Raw genomic sequence first — 16783 nt, 5'->3', positions numbered from 1 at the left:
TTTTTGCAGTAAAGCCTGTATTACGTAGGATAAGATAAGATAATATCACGTCTATTTTATTTTAAAGTATTTTTTTTGTCTTTTTTTAAATAATGATAATGCCTATTATTTGCTCAGTAGGATACCATCTAATCTTTTGTTCCAGAATGTCTAGTGTCTTGCTCTACTTAGCACTATTCACCTAAGATATTCCATTTCTTTCCCAAGCCAAAGTTTTAAAGTACACCAAAGAAGTAACAATGACGATCGTTTAAAATCTAAACTTTTAAATAAACATGAACCAAATAGATAGTACTGTATTTCTGACTTAAATTGAAAAGAAACAAACAAAAAAAAAAAAATAAAGTTTGACATGTTGATGCTGTGTGTTTCCCCATTAAACGCCTTGTTCTTCCTGACTAATGGAAATTGAATTGATTGTGTCCTCTGGCGTTCACAACAAGCCGTGATGTCAGTGACTGAGACCTCGTGTCTTCATTAACTGAGGAAATGTGTTTTAATGTATTACTGCTCTGCTTCCGCTGAAAAAGAAGAAAAAAATTATAGAATTTATTAGTCAACATTTTATAGTCTGGTAGATCTAGGAATTGATCACAGAAAGGTCAAGTCGTAGACTGAGTCGTCATGTTGTTAAATCATCCAGTAGAACTTTTATGACTATGTACATTTTAGACGTGTTTACTTTAGTATCGAATATTCTAATAAAATTGTAGCTAAAACTGTCTTTGGAATTTGGAATCTATTTAAGAAAACTATAAAATTGAGTTTGTATTTAAATCTGATGTTATGGTTCTTTTAAATTTTGAAACAACTTGTCGATGTTTAACATCTACTTCGGATATTTTTTAGGTCTGAACGTGACAGACGGACAGAGAGATCTCCATGTGGAAAGATTTTTAGACAAACTAAGACATCAACGTCCGCTTTTGCTTTCGAGTTGTTTTTTTAAAATTACACTGACCTACATATAGTTTGTTGACTTGGAAGTTAAATTGAGGAATTCTTCGATTCAGTCATGTGATTGCCAGAGAGAAGTCAGCTTTGACGTCGGCTTCACAAAGATAGGGTATTTTTAGTTGATTATCTTTCTTTTGCCTCAATGAAAAACATCTATCAGTTTGATGCGATAATACAACAGTTTTAATTGCTGTAATTGTAGACCATAGTAGTAGTATGGCTGTCTGGTTGTGCGGTATGCTGGACTGCCGTTCGATCGTCTCGATGGGCCCGGGTCGAACCCCGCCCGCTAGAATCCCCCGTCGTCCTGTGAGAGGTTTGGGCTAGGGCAGCGGTTCTCAACCTTTTTTGCTCGGCGACCCCTTTTTACAATTCCTCACTATGCCGCCCCCCCCCCCCCAACAGTAAATCTGATTTTCATTGCCAAAGCTTTATATTTAATCATGAAACAATATGTAATTATATTTTTGAAATATATATATATATATATATATATATATTATATATATATATATATAGCATTTATTTATCTTACTATTTCTTAGTCACATTATCAATATTGCATACACAAGTGACGAGTTTCTGTATTTAGACGCGATAATGAACAAGCTGTTATGCAAAGAATGTATTATTGCAAACTGAAGAAGAAGATGCAACACAGACAAATTGGGACATGACTGTAAACACTTGATCCAGATATGTGTAATTATAGTGTTATTGTTGGCTGCATCTTTATTAATGAGTTCAATAAACTATTTCTGTTTCCTAAACATCTTGAATTTTGACTTTCATTGGAGTTCTGGCAGGTGCAAATGGGATGTTAAGTAATTTGGAAAGTTTGATGAAATTTTGTCCGCAAAGCATTAGCAAATGGCACCACTGATAATTCGACTTAAATAACTTCGCTACGATTGACATACAAACTGATGGGGCAGGCAGAGGAAACAGTGGTGAATGTCTTAGGAGTGTCCAAAAGTTGCGGGGAGACAACTGGAGGGTCACTTGAACTCCATGGAGGCTATGAGACACTACGTTCAACAACAGAGTTTCTTACCAGAGCACTACGGGAGGCCCACAACAGAGTTTCTTAGCAGAGCACTACGGGAGGCCCACAACAGAGTTTCTTACCAGAGCACTACGGGAGGCCCACAACAGAGTTTCTTACGAGAGCACTACAGGAGGCCCACAACAGAGTTTTTTTACCAGAGCACTACGGGAGGCCCACAACAGAGTTTCTTACCAGAGCACTACAGGAGGCCCACAACAGAGTTTTTTACCAGAGCACTACGGGAGGCCCACAACAGAGTTTCTTACCAGAGCACTACGGGTGGCCCACAACAGAGTTTCTTACCAGAGCACTACGGGAGGCCCACAACAGAGTTTCTTACCAGAGCACTACGAGAGTCCCACAACAGAGTTTCTTACCAGAGCACTACGAGAGGCACACAACAGAGTTTCTTACCAGAGCACTACGGGAAGCCCACAACAGAGTTTCTTACCTGTGCACGAGAGGCCCACAACAGAGTTTCTTACCTGTGCACGAGAGGCCCACAACAGAGTTTCTTACCTGTGCACGAGAGGCCCACAACAGAGTTTCTTACCTGTGCACGAGAGGCCCACAACAGAGTTTCTTACCTGTGCACGAGAGGCCCACAACAGAGTTTCTTACCTGTGCACGAGAGGCCCACAACAGAGTTTCTTACCTGTGCACGAGAGGCCCATGCTTTCCTGCCCTACTACCATAAGAAGTTCATCCAAGGTTCATGTTGTCCAATACGTTATGCATTTCTATACAAAGTTTACGTATTAAAATTCAAATTTATGGATGCGCTGTTCAACCTTTTTCAAAACGTACACATTTTGGTTCACATATTACAGATTTAACACCTTTGTATATCTAGAGAACAATATAATTTGAACTTTATAAGTGGCGAACCTTAAACTTCACTTATATCTTATTAATTATTGACGATTAATAATGACTCTTGACCTTACGTACGACATACCAGAGCTTTACAGCACGACCAAGCGTTATGCATTAAGCGCATTTACATAAACTGTTGAAATTTCTTCTGCTGCGACAATTAAAATGTTTGAAAATAATTCTGATTCTGCTGTCTGCTACATCTGTCATCGAATAACAATAAAAATAGTAAATTCCGTTTAAAAAAAAACAAACATGTATGTGTCAAGTTTTACATTTTCGATTAGGCCATACTTTGAATGGTCTTAAACGACCCCTGACAAATTGTCAATCGACCACAAGGGGGTCGTGACCCACAGGTTGAGAACCCCTGGGCTAGGGTGTACATTATCATCAACTCTGAAGGAACCTCAGAAAGATGTAAAACTGTTTAAACCACAGTTTTCTTATTCAGGAGAAATCCTTGTGTTATAAGGGTTGATGCCAGAAGATTACTTTGTGACTTTGTAGTTTTAAGCTACAGTTTTTTATTCAATAGAATGTGGAAGTAAAAGAGAAAGAGAAAACTGTATGAAGACATATGGTGGTAATGTAATGGAACCTAAAAAACAATGAAATAAAGAAGATTGCGAGAGACTTAGAATTAAATCGACAAAAACGAAATACGAAATAGCCACAAAAGATCAATGTTGTCAATATTTGTGTTGCAAGTGAAAGACCTTTGTCAACTTAAGATTACAAAATATTTGTGTTGCAAGTGAAAGAGCTTTGTCAACTTAAGATTACAAAATATTTGTGTTGCAAGTGAAAGACCTTTGTCAACTTAAGATTACAAAATATTTGTGTTGCAAGTGAAAGACCTTTGTCAACTTAAGATTACAAAATATTTGTGTTGCAAGTGAAAGAGCTTTGTCAACTTAAGATTACAAAATATTTGTGTTGCAAGTGAAAGAGCTTAAAATCTACAGTGCTGAAAACTGCACACAAAAGTGTTATGGACTTCATTAGTGTGCATCGCTTTGCTCCGATTGTTCAACATACAGCTTTCAATAGGCATCGCTTTGCAACTCATAAAAAAACAACTTTCTGAGTCTTTTCTAACTTAAACTACTGTCTTGTCTACCAGTGACTTTGGTGTAGACAAATTATTGACATTCTTCAGGAAGGTCTACATTTCACATTGTGCGAGTGTCTTCTTAGCGTTGTGTATATCTCTGTGGTATGTCTCCATCTTCTTAGCGTTGTGTAGTCTATCTCTGTGGTATGTCTCCAATTGTTCAACATACAGCTTTCACTAGGCATCGCTTTGCAACTCATAAAAAAAACAACTTACTGAGTCTTTTCTAACTTAAACTACTGTCTTGTCTACCAGTGACTTTGGTGTAGACAAATTATTGACATTCTTCAGGAAGGTCTACATTTCACATTGTGCGAGTGTCTTCTTAGCGTTGTGTATATCTCTGTGGTATGTCTCCATCTTCTTAGCGTTGTGTAGTCTATCTCTGTGGTATGTCTCCAATTGTTCAACATACAGCTTTCACTAGGCATCGCTTTGCAACTCATAAAAAAACAACTTTCTGAGTCTTTTCTAACTTAAACTACTGTCTTGTCTACCAGTGACATTGGTGTAGACAAATTATTGACATCCTTCAGGAAGGTCTACATTTCACATTGTGCGAGTGTCTTCTTAGCGTTGTGTATATCTCTGTGGTATGTCTCCATCTTCTTAGCGTTGTGTAGTCTATCTCTGTGGTATGTCTCCAATTGTTCAACATACAGCTTTCACTAGGCATGAAATGTAAGCCTTATCTGTATCGACTACTTCTGAGTGGTAAAGAGGTCAATGCAACCCAAAAACACTGTATACTTCAGGTGACCAGGACTCAATCCCCCAACGTACACTGTTAGGCTCAACTCTAAAATGTTTATTCCTCCTACTTCTGACACCAAAAATAACACTTTCTCCTAGATGTAGACTAGGACCGAGTACTCTAGATATTTTTAGTTCCACAAACATCCTACCAGTGTACGTTCATTACGGAACTCAAAGTAAGAGTGATCGGTTTTTCTCAGACAACAAGCTAGACTTGAATCTTAAAGTACACTCCACGTTTCTTATAGATCTGTAAACACTAAGAAAGCTAAGTTTTTTTCTTGTTTTTTTTTTGTTTAATGAAATAGGTTTTCTGGGCTCATAGGTACTAAAGTAACTGACTCTGAATGTCTAGTCAGTTCAATATGGTACAAAATATGATTGCTATTTTTTTTTAGCTTATATTGGTTCACTTTGATACTATTATTTGGAAAAACAAGATCCTATAGGGCAGATGATGTTAGGCTAATCTTTTCTATGGCCCATGGTTTACGAGGGTATCGTGTGGCCAGCACAATGACCAGCTGCCTTTACTTTCCCCAACTGTTATTTGGGTCGCATCATTTTTTGTTTGAACGGGCCGGTATATGAAATAGACTCAAAACTTTCAAAAAAAAAACAAAAAAAAAAACTGAACAATGGAGTATTACTGGTGTCAGATCATGTGTGGTACCCTAATTGTCCAAAAGACTTAGGGGAAGTTGAAGGTGATAGTGGGGAAGATGGATCACGTTTCTATTTGTGCAAATGTCTTGAAATCAGGCGCTATAAATGAGTCTCTTAGGCCTACAGTACCATTCAATCGTTTAAGAAGCACAGACCGAGCTTCCCCAAGAAAACTGATCCGAAACTATACAGTAGACAATATCACCTCTTCTTAAAAGATGGCATAAGTAATGCCATCTCAATTTGACACAATGGCTCCAGTGTCGTAACATTAAAAAATCCCAAAGCTATTTGAAATATAGCGCCTCTTCGATTACCTATATAAGTCTAGGTGTTATATATCAGTTCTAAATATTTCTTGGGGGTCCTAATCTATACCTTGCGTTACCTATTGGTATTTCAGGCCTTTATTACCTCAACAAACCCAGCAAGGCTATAACTAAGACTAAGACGGGTTTTTTTAATCCTTATGGAAGTTTGTTGGTAGTGTAAGGACTCTTTTGTCATATAGATACAGCACAACAGAAAAATACACATAAATACAACAGACACAACATAAGAAGTTCATTCAGCGACTACACACAAACATCTTGGTCTTATTCATGTTTCCTGATCCACGGCTGGCGTTGATTTAGTCTGACCAATGTAAATGATAGGTTTAATGGTGTAAGGTTGCAGAATGCGAATGTCGTGTAATGCTGGGTTCCTGCCTCCTGAAGTACTCTTGACACGTGGCAAGACAAATACTATAAACTGACCTAAGTCCGTTTCAGCAGACAAACATGAAGTTTATTTTACAACACAATAATAACAATACTGCACTCCTTGTTAGTGCTACAAGTCAAGAAATAATAAACAATCCTATCCGCCTAACAGCGGTATCAAATGTATCCGCTATATGTTAGTTACAAATCACGTCCGCATCTCAGCGGGTAACAATAAGAACAATTACTACTAGTGACACTGAAGCTCCAACTATAGATATCCATTGAAATACTAATAATACCTTAATATTCAATAAGCACATAATGAAATCAACTCTCAAATATTATTAATCAACAATCACCAGTCTATCGACTTTCATGCTATATACATATATATACACCAGTCCAGGAAGCAACGTCCAACCTTCCTGGACCGGGAGCAAGACCTCACTAACTTGACTTGACTGAACTCCAAGTCAACTTTATTCATTCTACTTCCTGTTTTCTACATCAGGAATTCCACGTGTCTTTTAAACTCTTAACATGACGTGAACTTTAGATCATGCAATGTCAACTAAGACTGTGACACAAAGTAATATACGAAGGCGTTTTTGTACCGCTCTGTTCTTGCCTTCATTGACAGCAGTCGCCCAACTTCGCGACGACTTGACGTAGTTCTGATGGAGCGGGTGGCTGTTGTCTTCCAAGATTTTCCCCTATTCTTATTAGAGATTTCTGTTCATAAAGTTCATTCAAATATGGTAATGTTGTGCGTGTTATTTTGATGCCCTTTTTATTATGTTTTCTAGACGGCGCAACAATTTAGATGAATCGTTGCCTTGCCAACAACTTATTCCCTATGTTAGCAAATTTTGCTACAACCAGCAAACTTGAATGACAGAGCAGAGAAGCTGAAAAGAGAAGCATTCTACTTTTTCTTGGCATGGACTCCAAAAGAGCCTACAGCTAAGCAGCATGAAGATGGCTAAGAAACGAAATAATCGCTTCGGGCTAACTTACCCTTACTTTGCGTTAGATTAAATTTGACTAGAGTAACACCTTTAGTAAAATCACTAAATTTAGAAAGCCTTCAGGATAGAAGACTCAAAAGTAAATAGCAATTATACATGAAACACTGAACCATAATCTTCAAATACAAAAACAAAATTTAATAAAATACTCAGAAAGACACAAAGATAAAGGCACATTCCTCGTCCCATATGCTAGGACAAATTTGTACAAGTGCTCCTTCTTCCCTAGTGCTATTAGAGCATGGAATGGGTTGCCTGAGCTAGCCAGGAAAACCAGTGACTTGGCAGAATTTAAGTCATTGGTTAATATGCATGACTAAATGCATGACGCGTAGGAGGTAATCATCTTTTTTGAAGTAACGTCTGTATTATATAAGACAAGATAAGATTAAAAAAAACAACAACTAATATTTCATTTCAAATGTACAACTTCCAACTCTCTATGATTGTGTATACAAAAGCTTGTCATCGTCTACACAGACCCTACTCTGACCTATATATTTCACCACAAACAACGCTTTGTTTTGGTCGTGTTCAAATGTGTACAATTATTGTACATAACATGTTTTTTTAGTGGGCATGGTGGCCGAGTGGTAAAGTGCTGAATCCCAAACCGAGAGGTCTCAGTTTCCAATCCCAGTGAGTTCACCCAGCTCTGATGGTAGGCTACCTGATAATCGTTTGGGAAAAGTAAAGCGGCTGGTCGTGGTGCTGGCGACATGACACCCTCTTTAATCGTGGGCCACAAATACAGTTCACATTTATATCATCTGCCCATAGATCGCAAGGTATGAAAGGTGTACTTTACTGTACTGTATATGTGTTTAGTCTTATTTGTTCAATTAGGATTAGGATACAACAGTACACAGTCAAAGTGCATTGAAAAAAAAAAGGATTTTAAAAATCAAAATATTTTTTTTTAAAGCACTTTATACTTCTATCACCTTTCTCATATCATATTTAATGACCGAAAATCCTTCAAAAGAAAGGCCGCACATCTTATTCTAATCGTTGTATTCACTTTTTTTAGTTCTTATTAAATAAAGATATCTACTAACACTACGGACTTTGACTTTTACTTTCAGTAGCCAGTCTTTCAATAAATTGGTTTTTAAATCAATTATCGAGTAATTTGTACTTCAAATCTTAGCTCTGAAATAAGTTTATCTGAACCAAAAGTAATTTATTTGTCATTTTTTTCTGGTAGAACTGACAAAAAGTAAAAAAAAAAAAAGTAATGTCTCATCTTCTGCTGCCTTTGCCAAATGATGACAATGTACTATAGAAGAGGTTCTCATACTTTTGGAATCCGGGGATATCTTTATATAGTCAAAACTTGCCAACGGACCCTTAAGTGAAAAGTGCTACATAAATGCATAGTTTATATATTACTAAGTTAAGAGCATTACAAAAAAATTTAAGGAGTGTTTATAAAATTATTACTTTAGTTGAAAAAAGAAGTGTTAAAAAATAATGGCTTGGATTTGGTTGATGAGATTTTATGAGTGTGTTTATATCAGGCTCTTAGTTTGTAAGCAGCAACAGCCAATCAAAACGAGCACAAAGTTGTAGTCGGTTTGTTTGATTTGTGATGAGTTTCGTCATAGACTGAATCCATTTCCTTTTCTACGAATTTAGACAACGTGAAGTAGTCCTCATATTTTACAGTAGAACCCACAATGCAGAAATAAAATCGGAGTCTTTCAAACCAGCATATTTTTGATCCTTTGTTTAAACACTGGTTTTATTTATTTAGTTGTGGATATCAATAATCTGCTCTTGTATTGTTATGGACGTAATCCTCTTTTTTTTGAATTAACGTCTGTATTATATAGGATAAGATTCATCTTTGTTGGAAATCGGACTTTGTTCAGACACAAAGATTTCAGCACCCAATCAGGAATATTGCAGTGAAGAATGTCTTTGGTTTAGATCGTCTTAGAATATATTTTATTAAGAGTAACAAAAAAACTAAAACAAATTAATTCCACTTATCTTATTCATAGCAAACCAGTAACACTGACTAAAAACGCAAAATACCTAGGTGTTATAATAAATGAAAAACTGTCATGGAATCCACATATTGATGAAACTATAAAAAAATCCAACAAAGCATTAGGATTTATTAAAAGAAATTTCTATAAATCAAATAAGAACATAAAACTAAAATGTTATTTAACCTTGGTTAGGCCAATAATAGAATATGCATCCTCCGTTTGGGACCCCTCAACTCAAGATAACATTAAGAAACTGGAACAGACACAAAATAGAGCAGTGAGATTCATAACAAAGGAATATTCACATTTGACTAGAGTAACACCATTAGTAAAATCACTAAATTTAGAAAGCCTTCAGGATAGAAGACTCAAAAGTAAAGTAGCAATTATACATAAAACACTAAACCATAATCTTCAAATAGAAAAACAAAATTTAATAAAATACTCTGAAAGACACAACAATAAAGGCACATTCCTCGTCCCATATGCTAGGACAAATTTGTACAAATACTCCTTCTTCCCTAGTGCTATTAGAGCATGGAATGGGTTGCCTGAGCTTGCCAGGAAAACCAGTGACTTGGCAGAATTTAAGTCATTGGTTAATATGCATGACTAAATGCATGACGCGTAGGACGTAATCATCTTCTTTTTTGAAGTAACGTCTGTATTATATAAGATGAGATAAGATAAGATATAACAGAAATATTAAACAGTAGTGTGGGGCGAGCTGATTATTACAAAGAAAAAATATCCGATCGGATAAACAGGCTTTTAGCAAACAAGTTATTTTAATTGTTTATAATTTCGTCATTCTGCGGACCCTCTACCCTCTTCTTGTGGTCCCCTGGCGGTCCTCTGACAACAATTTGAAAACCATTGTACTTTCTCTTCGGATACTCTGTACCAAAGGTCCAATACTACAATTTGAACTACTTTTAGACATTTCATAAGCAGACATTGTTTACATGCTTCAAAAATTGAGACTGAACAAAATTGTTCATAAAAGGTATTCCCCCTTCCCATTTTCGCATCTCCGACAGATGGAGCTGAACGGTAAAACTAATTACCCAGAATTCAACTTCCATCGCGCCACGTGATCACAATAATGTCTTTGGTAACCGGGCAACCACTAGAGACTTAAAGTCAGCAGAAATGTTGATTTGATGCTATTCTTTGGAGAGAAATCGTTTGATTGAAAAAAAAGTTACATTCACGTGCTGGTGTGTGTGGGAGAAGCTAGCTGTGGGGTGAAGACATAACATTTGTGGGGGAAACAATATTTAGGTTAAACCCACAGGTGCTCCCAAAGGAGTTTTCACATTAACAACACCACTATATTTGGTCTAAAATAGTGAAAAAAAAATATATTAAAAGAAACATATTTTAATATTTTTTTTAAAAAGTGTGCCAATATTTTAGGAGGACGTTGGTATGGACTAAATTATGAATAGTAAGTGTTGGGTTATTGGGGATCATGTTGGTCTGATGAGGTCGTTTTGCAGTAACTAAGGCATTGCTGTTGTGGTAGTATGATGAGGTTGTGTTGCAGTAACTAAGGTTGTGCTGTTGTGGTAGTGTGATGAGGTTGTGTTGCAGTAACTAAGGTAGTGCTGTTGTGGTAGTGTGATGAGGTTGTGTTGCAGTAACTAAGGTTGTGCTGTTGTGGTAGTGTGATGAGGTTGTGTTGCAGTAACTAAGGTTGTTCTGTTGTGGTAGTGTGATGAGGTTGTGTTGCCGTCACTAAGGTTGTTCTGTTGCGGTAGAGTGATTAGGTTGTGTTGCAGTAACTAAGGTTGTTCTGTTGTGGTAGTGTGATGAGGTTGTTTTGCAGTACCTAGGGTTTTTCTGTTGCAGTAGTGTAATGAGGTTGTGTTGCAGTAACTAAGGTTGTGCTGTTGTGGTAGTGTGATGAGGTTGTGTTGCAGTAACTAAGGTTGTTCTGTTGTGGTAGTGTGATGAGGTTGTCTTGCCGTAACTAAGGTTGTTCTGTTGCGGTAGAGTGATTAGGTTGTGTTGCAGTAACTAAGGTTGTTCTGTTGTGGTAGTGTGATGAGGTTGTTTTGCAGTACCTAAGGTTTTTCTGTTGCAGTAGTGTGATGAGGTTGTGTTGCAGTAACTAAGGTTGCTCTGTTGTGTTAGTGTGATGAGGTTGTGTTACAGTAACTAAGGTTGTGCTGTTGTGGTAGTGTGATGAGGTTGTGTTGCAGTAACTAAGGTAGTTCTGTTGTGGTAGTGTGATGAGGTTGTGTTGCCGTAACTAAGGTTGTTCTGTTGCGGTAGTGTGATGACGTTGTTTTGCAGTACCTAAGGTTGTTCTGTTGCAGTAGTGTGATGAGGTTGTGTTGCAGTAACTAAGGTTGTTCTGTTGCGGTAGTGTGATGAGGTTGTGTTACAGTAACTAAGGTTGTGCTGTTGTGGTAGTGTGATGAGGTTGTGTTGCAGTAACTAAGGTAGTTCTGTTGTGGTAGTGTGATGAGGTTGTGTTGCCGTAACTAAGGTTGTTCTGTTGCGGTAGTGTGATGACGTTGTTTTGCAGTACCTAAGGTTGTTCTGTTGCAGTAGTGTGATGAGGTTGTGTTGCAGTAACTAAGGTTGTTCTGTTGCGGTAGTGTGATGAGGTTGTGTTACAGTAACTAAGGTTGTTCTGTTGTTGTAGTGTGATGAGGTTGTGTTGCAGTAACTAAGGTTGTTCTGTTGTAGTAGTGTGATGAGGTTGTGTTGCAGTAACTAAGGTTGTTCTGTTGTAGTAGTCTGATGAGGTTGTGTTGCAGTAACTAAGGTTGTGCTGTTGTGGTAGTGTGATGAGGTTTTATAGAGGTTGTAAAGAGGTAACTGAGGGAGATAGTATTGCTGTCGTTGTGTGGTGAGGTAACTTGTGTTTCGAATATTAGCTGTGTTCGTCTATTTTTTTTTTCACATCAACGATATGACAGGTCAAGGACGCTAAAGTAAATTTCACTGTTAGCAACCAAATAAAACTGAATTGAGCTACATTTCTAACCCCAACCATAGCAGAATGCGTGGAAGTTTCTAATTGGTTCAAATCTCCTTCATCACCAGTAGCTAATAGCCCATTTGTTTTAAAATAGGTTTTGGGTTCTAGAGTGTAAGTCTAGTCTGATATTTCCCTTATATTGAAATAATTGTTTTCTGGAAACGGAAGCCCTAGGGTTTATTAAAAGAAATTTCTATAAATCAAATAAGAACATAAAACTAAAATGTTATTTAACCTTGGTTAGGCCAATAATAGAATATGCATCCTCCGTTTGGGACCCCTAAACTCAAGATAACATTAAGAAACTGGAACAGACACAAAATAGAGCAGTGAGATTCATAACAAACCAATAATTTAGAAAGCCTTCAGGACAGAAGACTTAAAAGTAAAGAAGCAACTATACATAAAACACTGAACCATAATCTTCAAATACAAAAACAAAATTGAATAAAATACTCTGAAAGACACAAAAATAAAGGCACATTCCTCGTCCCATATGCTAGGACAAATTTGTTCAAATACTCCTTCTTCCCTAGTACTATTAGAGCATGGAATGGGTTGCCTGATCCTGCAAGAAAAATTCAATTTGGCAAAATTTAAGTAATTGGTCAACATGCATGACTAGATGCATTTACTCTTTGGATGTAATCATCTTATTTTATGAAGTAACGTCTGCATTTTATATCCTTAGATAAGATTTTTGAAAATGTGATTCTGCAGTACTTAATAGTGAAGATCAATAGTCAAATTCATGTTACTAATTAAAGGTTATCAACATTTATTTTTAGTCTCTAAACCGGATTCACCAAAAAGCTGTTTTTTTCCCGCCTTATTTTAAAACCTCTTTTTGTCTTGCGCTAAAACAACTTCAGTTCTGCTACAGTTGTCGACATTAGTATCGATTTAATATTTCCTGTAAATGGCATCACATTCTGTCGCACAATTTTATAGACTCGATACCACTTTGAAACCACACGATTCTCTACAATCTTTCCGATCCACACTCCGTCAAATGACGACAAGTCGGCCTGGCTTTGCCAGAGTCTTTTGCTCCATCACGATTCAGGAAACGAAACTGTTCATCTCCTGTGGGCAAGTATTTATCTATTCTAAACACAGGATTTACTGAAATAGGAGGGAAGGTTTTACGGGTCGTTGTTGTTGTTTTTTTTTCAAACTAGAATCAAATGAAGTTTGTCCAGACGGAATTAAAACCTTTTTTTTTTTTAAACCAACTGTTTGGTTGTTTGTTTTTCTTTGATTTGGGAATGGTGCGGCCTAAATAGACAGTCTGTTCGCAGGGGTCGACACAGCTGAGAGCTATAGGCATTGAGGGGAATAGAAGTATTTAGGACATGACAACAATAAAGAGAAAGAATGTGGATAAGAGAGGAAGAGATAGAGAGAAGGAGGAAAACATTCTCAGGAGTGAGGGGATAAAGAGGACGATAAAGAGGGAGACAAAGAGAGAGTTAAAAAGAGAAAAGAGAGAGTTAAAAAGAGAAAAGAGAGATAAAAAGAGAAAAGAGAGAGATAAAAAGAGAAAAGAGAGAGTTAAAAAGAGAAAAGAGAGAGTTAAAAAGAGAAAAGAGAGAGATAAAAAGAGAAAAGAGAGAGATAAAAAGAGAAAAGAGGGAGATAAAAAGAGAAAAGAGGGAAGTAAAGAAAGAAAAGAGGAGATAAAGAGGGAAATGATAAAAAGAGAGAGAAAGAAAGACAGAGATATATGATTACATAGTACATAATATAAACGTGTTTTCTCATACAAAACAAAGAAGAACGCCAAGTTGTGAGTCAGTCGAGATCCTAATAACTGTCGTGCGCGCGTGAAGTTTTCTTTTCGTGTATAATAGTTGTGTTTTAGCGTATAGGAAGTAGTTTGCATTAGGCGCGTTTTGTTGTCTAGAATATTGTGTATGTGTATGTTTACGTCATCCTTAGTTCCCGCAAGAGAGATAGAGCTTCTTTTGTGAGCTAGGTAGCTGGTTTTGTTGGTTTCCCGTTGTAAGGGTACGTAAGTACATAGTTGTATTAATTAGGCTGATCTTTCGGGCACGGGTGTCGCTAATGAAAAGTTCTTTGTTGTAGCGGCGTCGCTAGATCTAGATTTTCTTTCGTTTTAGGGTGTTAGGCTTGGGGCTATGGGAAAGTGTGTCGCCTTTCCGCCCTTAGAGCCGTATAGTTAACTATCGTTGTTGAGGTGTACGAAGTGAATGTTCTGTAGGGCGCCGAGATGGATTGTGCGCGTGAAAGGTGTGTTATTGCTATTAGAACAATTATTAATGTACTGTTGACCATCATGAAATTGATACTTAGGGACATACCTTGTTAAGTTATAATTATGTATTATTAAATATTGTTCGTTGTTAAAAATTGTTGGCTAATAGATGTTTAAGTTTTATCTTGTCTTTGATGACATTTATTCGTTGTTCAAGTTACTTCGCTGTTATATGCGAGCATTCTTTGTTTTGGTTTACACTGATCAGGAGGGGAAGCCCAGCCATCATACCCTAGATAAGCCCGAAAAAACAACAACTTGACAATGACAACTTTATTTCAGATTAAAACTTTCAAACTTTTGTCTCAGAATAGAGATTTCAGAAAATAAAAAAGAAATTAGCTCTGTTAATCTTGTAAAAGTTAAGATACTTTATGATGCAGGATTTAAAAAAAAATAATATTTTTTCGGAGCCACGAGAATAAATGACAGTATAATTACAACTATATAACCACAATCACGTGATATTATATGACAACAATATCTTGACGCTAAATGACAAAAAAAAAAAAGCAAGAGACAGGATGACACCATAGTGACAGAATAACAGAAAAGCATAAAACGGTTGACCACATTAGCGATTAACAGGATGACCGCAATAACGAGAGACGGGATGACCACAATAACGAGAGACGGGATGACCACAATAGCGAGAGACAGGATGACCACAATAGCAATAGGCAGATGACCACAATAACGAGAGACGGGATGACCACAATAACGAGAGACAGGATGACCACAATAACGAGAGACAGGATGACCACAATAACGAGAGACAGGATGACCACAATAACGAGAGACAGGATGACCACAATAGCGAGAGACAGGATGACCACAATAGCAATAGGCAGATGACCACAATAACGAGAGACGGGATGACCGCAATAACGAGAGACAGGATGACCACAATAACGAGAGACGGGATGACCACAATAACGAGAGACGGGATGACCACAATAACGAGAGACAGGATGACCACAATAACGAGAGACAGGATGACCACAATAGCGAGAGACAGGATGACCACAATAGCAATAGGCAGATGACCACAATAACGAGAGACGGGATGACCGCAATAACGAGAGACAGGATGACCACAATAACGAGAGACGGGATGACCACAATAACGAGAGACGGGATGACCACAATAACGAGAGACGGGATGACCACAATAACGAGAGACAGGATGACCACAATAACGAGAGACAGGATGACCACAATAACGAGAGACAGGATGACCACAATAGCGAGAGACAGGATGACCACAATAGCAATAGGCAGATGACCACAATAGGAAGGGACAGAACGACCACAATAGGAAGGGACAGAATGACCACAATAGGAAGGGACAGAAATACCACAATAGCACAAAACGAAATAACCTAAATAGAGTGACTTTACATGGATACAAAGTCCAACCGATATCCAAGTCTTGCTGACACACTGTTCGAAATTCTTCCCTCCTTTTGAAGGTTATTAACCTGAGTAATACAAAACGTTCGTCCCAGTAATGACCTGTCCCTTCACGTTCATGGCTCGAGGCGAGTGAACCGGAAGGTACAGGTTCCTTTACATTCGGAGGGGGCGTGTGAAGGAGTAAAGGTCAGAAATCACGTGGTGTAAGGGAGTGAAGGCCGTAAAACTCTAACTCACTCCAGGCGATGCTAATTTGATCTTGTTTTCTATGACATGACAAACCCATTCCATATCCTGTTGTTGGACAGGCTTGGACATCATCGGAAGGTTGACCCTGTCTCCAGATTGAGCCGATTGACGCTAACAAACGGGGACATTTCCGTGTTTTAGATGGACCCATTTGTTGACATGGGACATCTAAACATCCTTTTCATTTATTATTCTGACAACTCGTTATAACGAGATGTTTTAAAATCGAAAGTTTTCCTCTCAAAACGTAGAGATCTAATCGCGAGGTAATCAAGTATTCCTTCAAGTGGTCTATCAGGGTTTTGTGTGGCTATCACAACCATTAACTGCTGTTACTACCCTCAAGATTATCAGATATTCGTTGTGAGTGTGTATTTGTTGTTTATAAAGAAAGGGAGCATTAATTATTAGTCTTGTAGAATGATGCAAGATAAGCGGCGCTGTCGTAAGTTGCTAAGTACGCCAGACGACTCCAGAAAGCCAGAGCGTAAAGACGTGTTTTTATGGTTAGATTTGTTTTAAAATATACGTTGATTTCAACGCAAGTTCAATTTGTCAATATTGTAATAAAATTTAGTTTTATTCACAAAGAGGTGATTATTCGAGTTATTTCAAGTTTTATAAGTTAAACTATGATAAGCCTACAGCGGTTTAGTGGTCTACCAGCAGTTTGATGCCACAAGTCAACGACCG

Source organism: Biomphalaria glabrata, chromosome 7, assembly GCF_947242115.1.
Source record: "Biomphalaria glabrata chromosome 7, xgBioGlab47.1, whole genome shotgun sequence".
NCBI lineage: Eukaryota > Metazoa > Mollusca > Gastropoda > Planorbidae > Biomphalaria > Biomphalaria glabrata.
The sequence above is the reverse complement of the archived record's forward strand: the minus strand, read 5'-3'. Positions refer to the sequence as shown.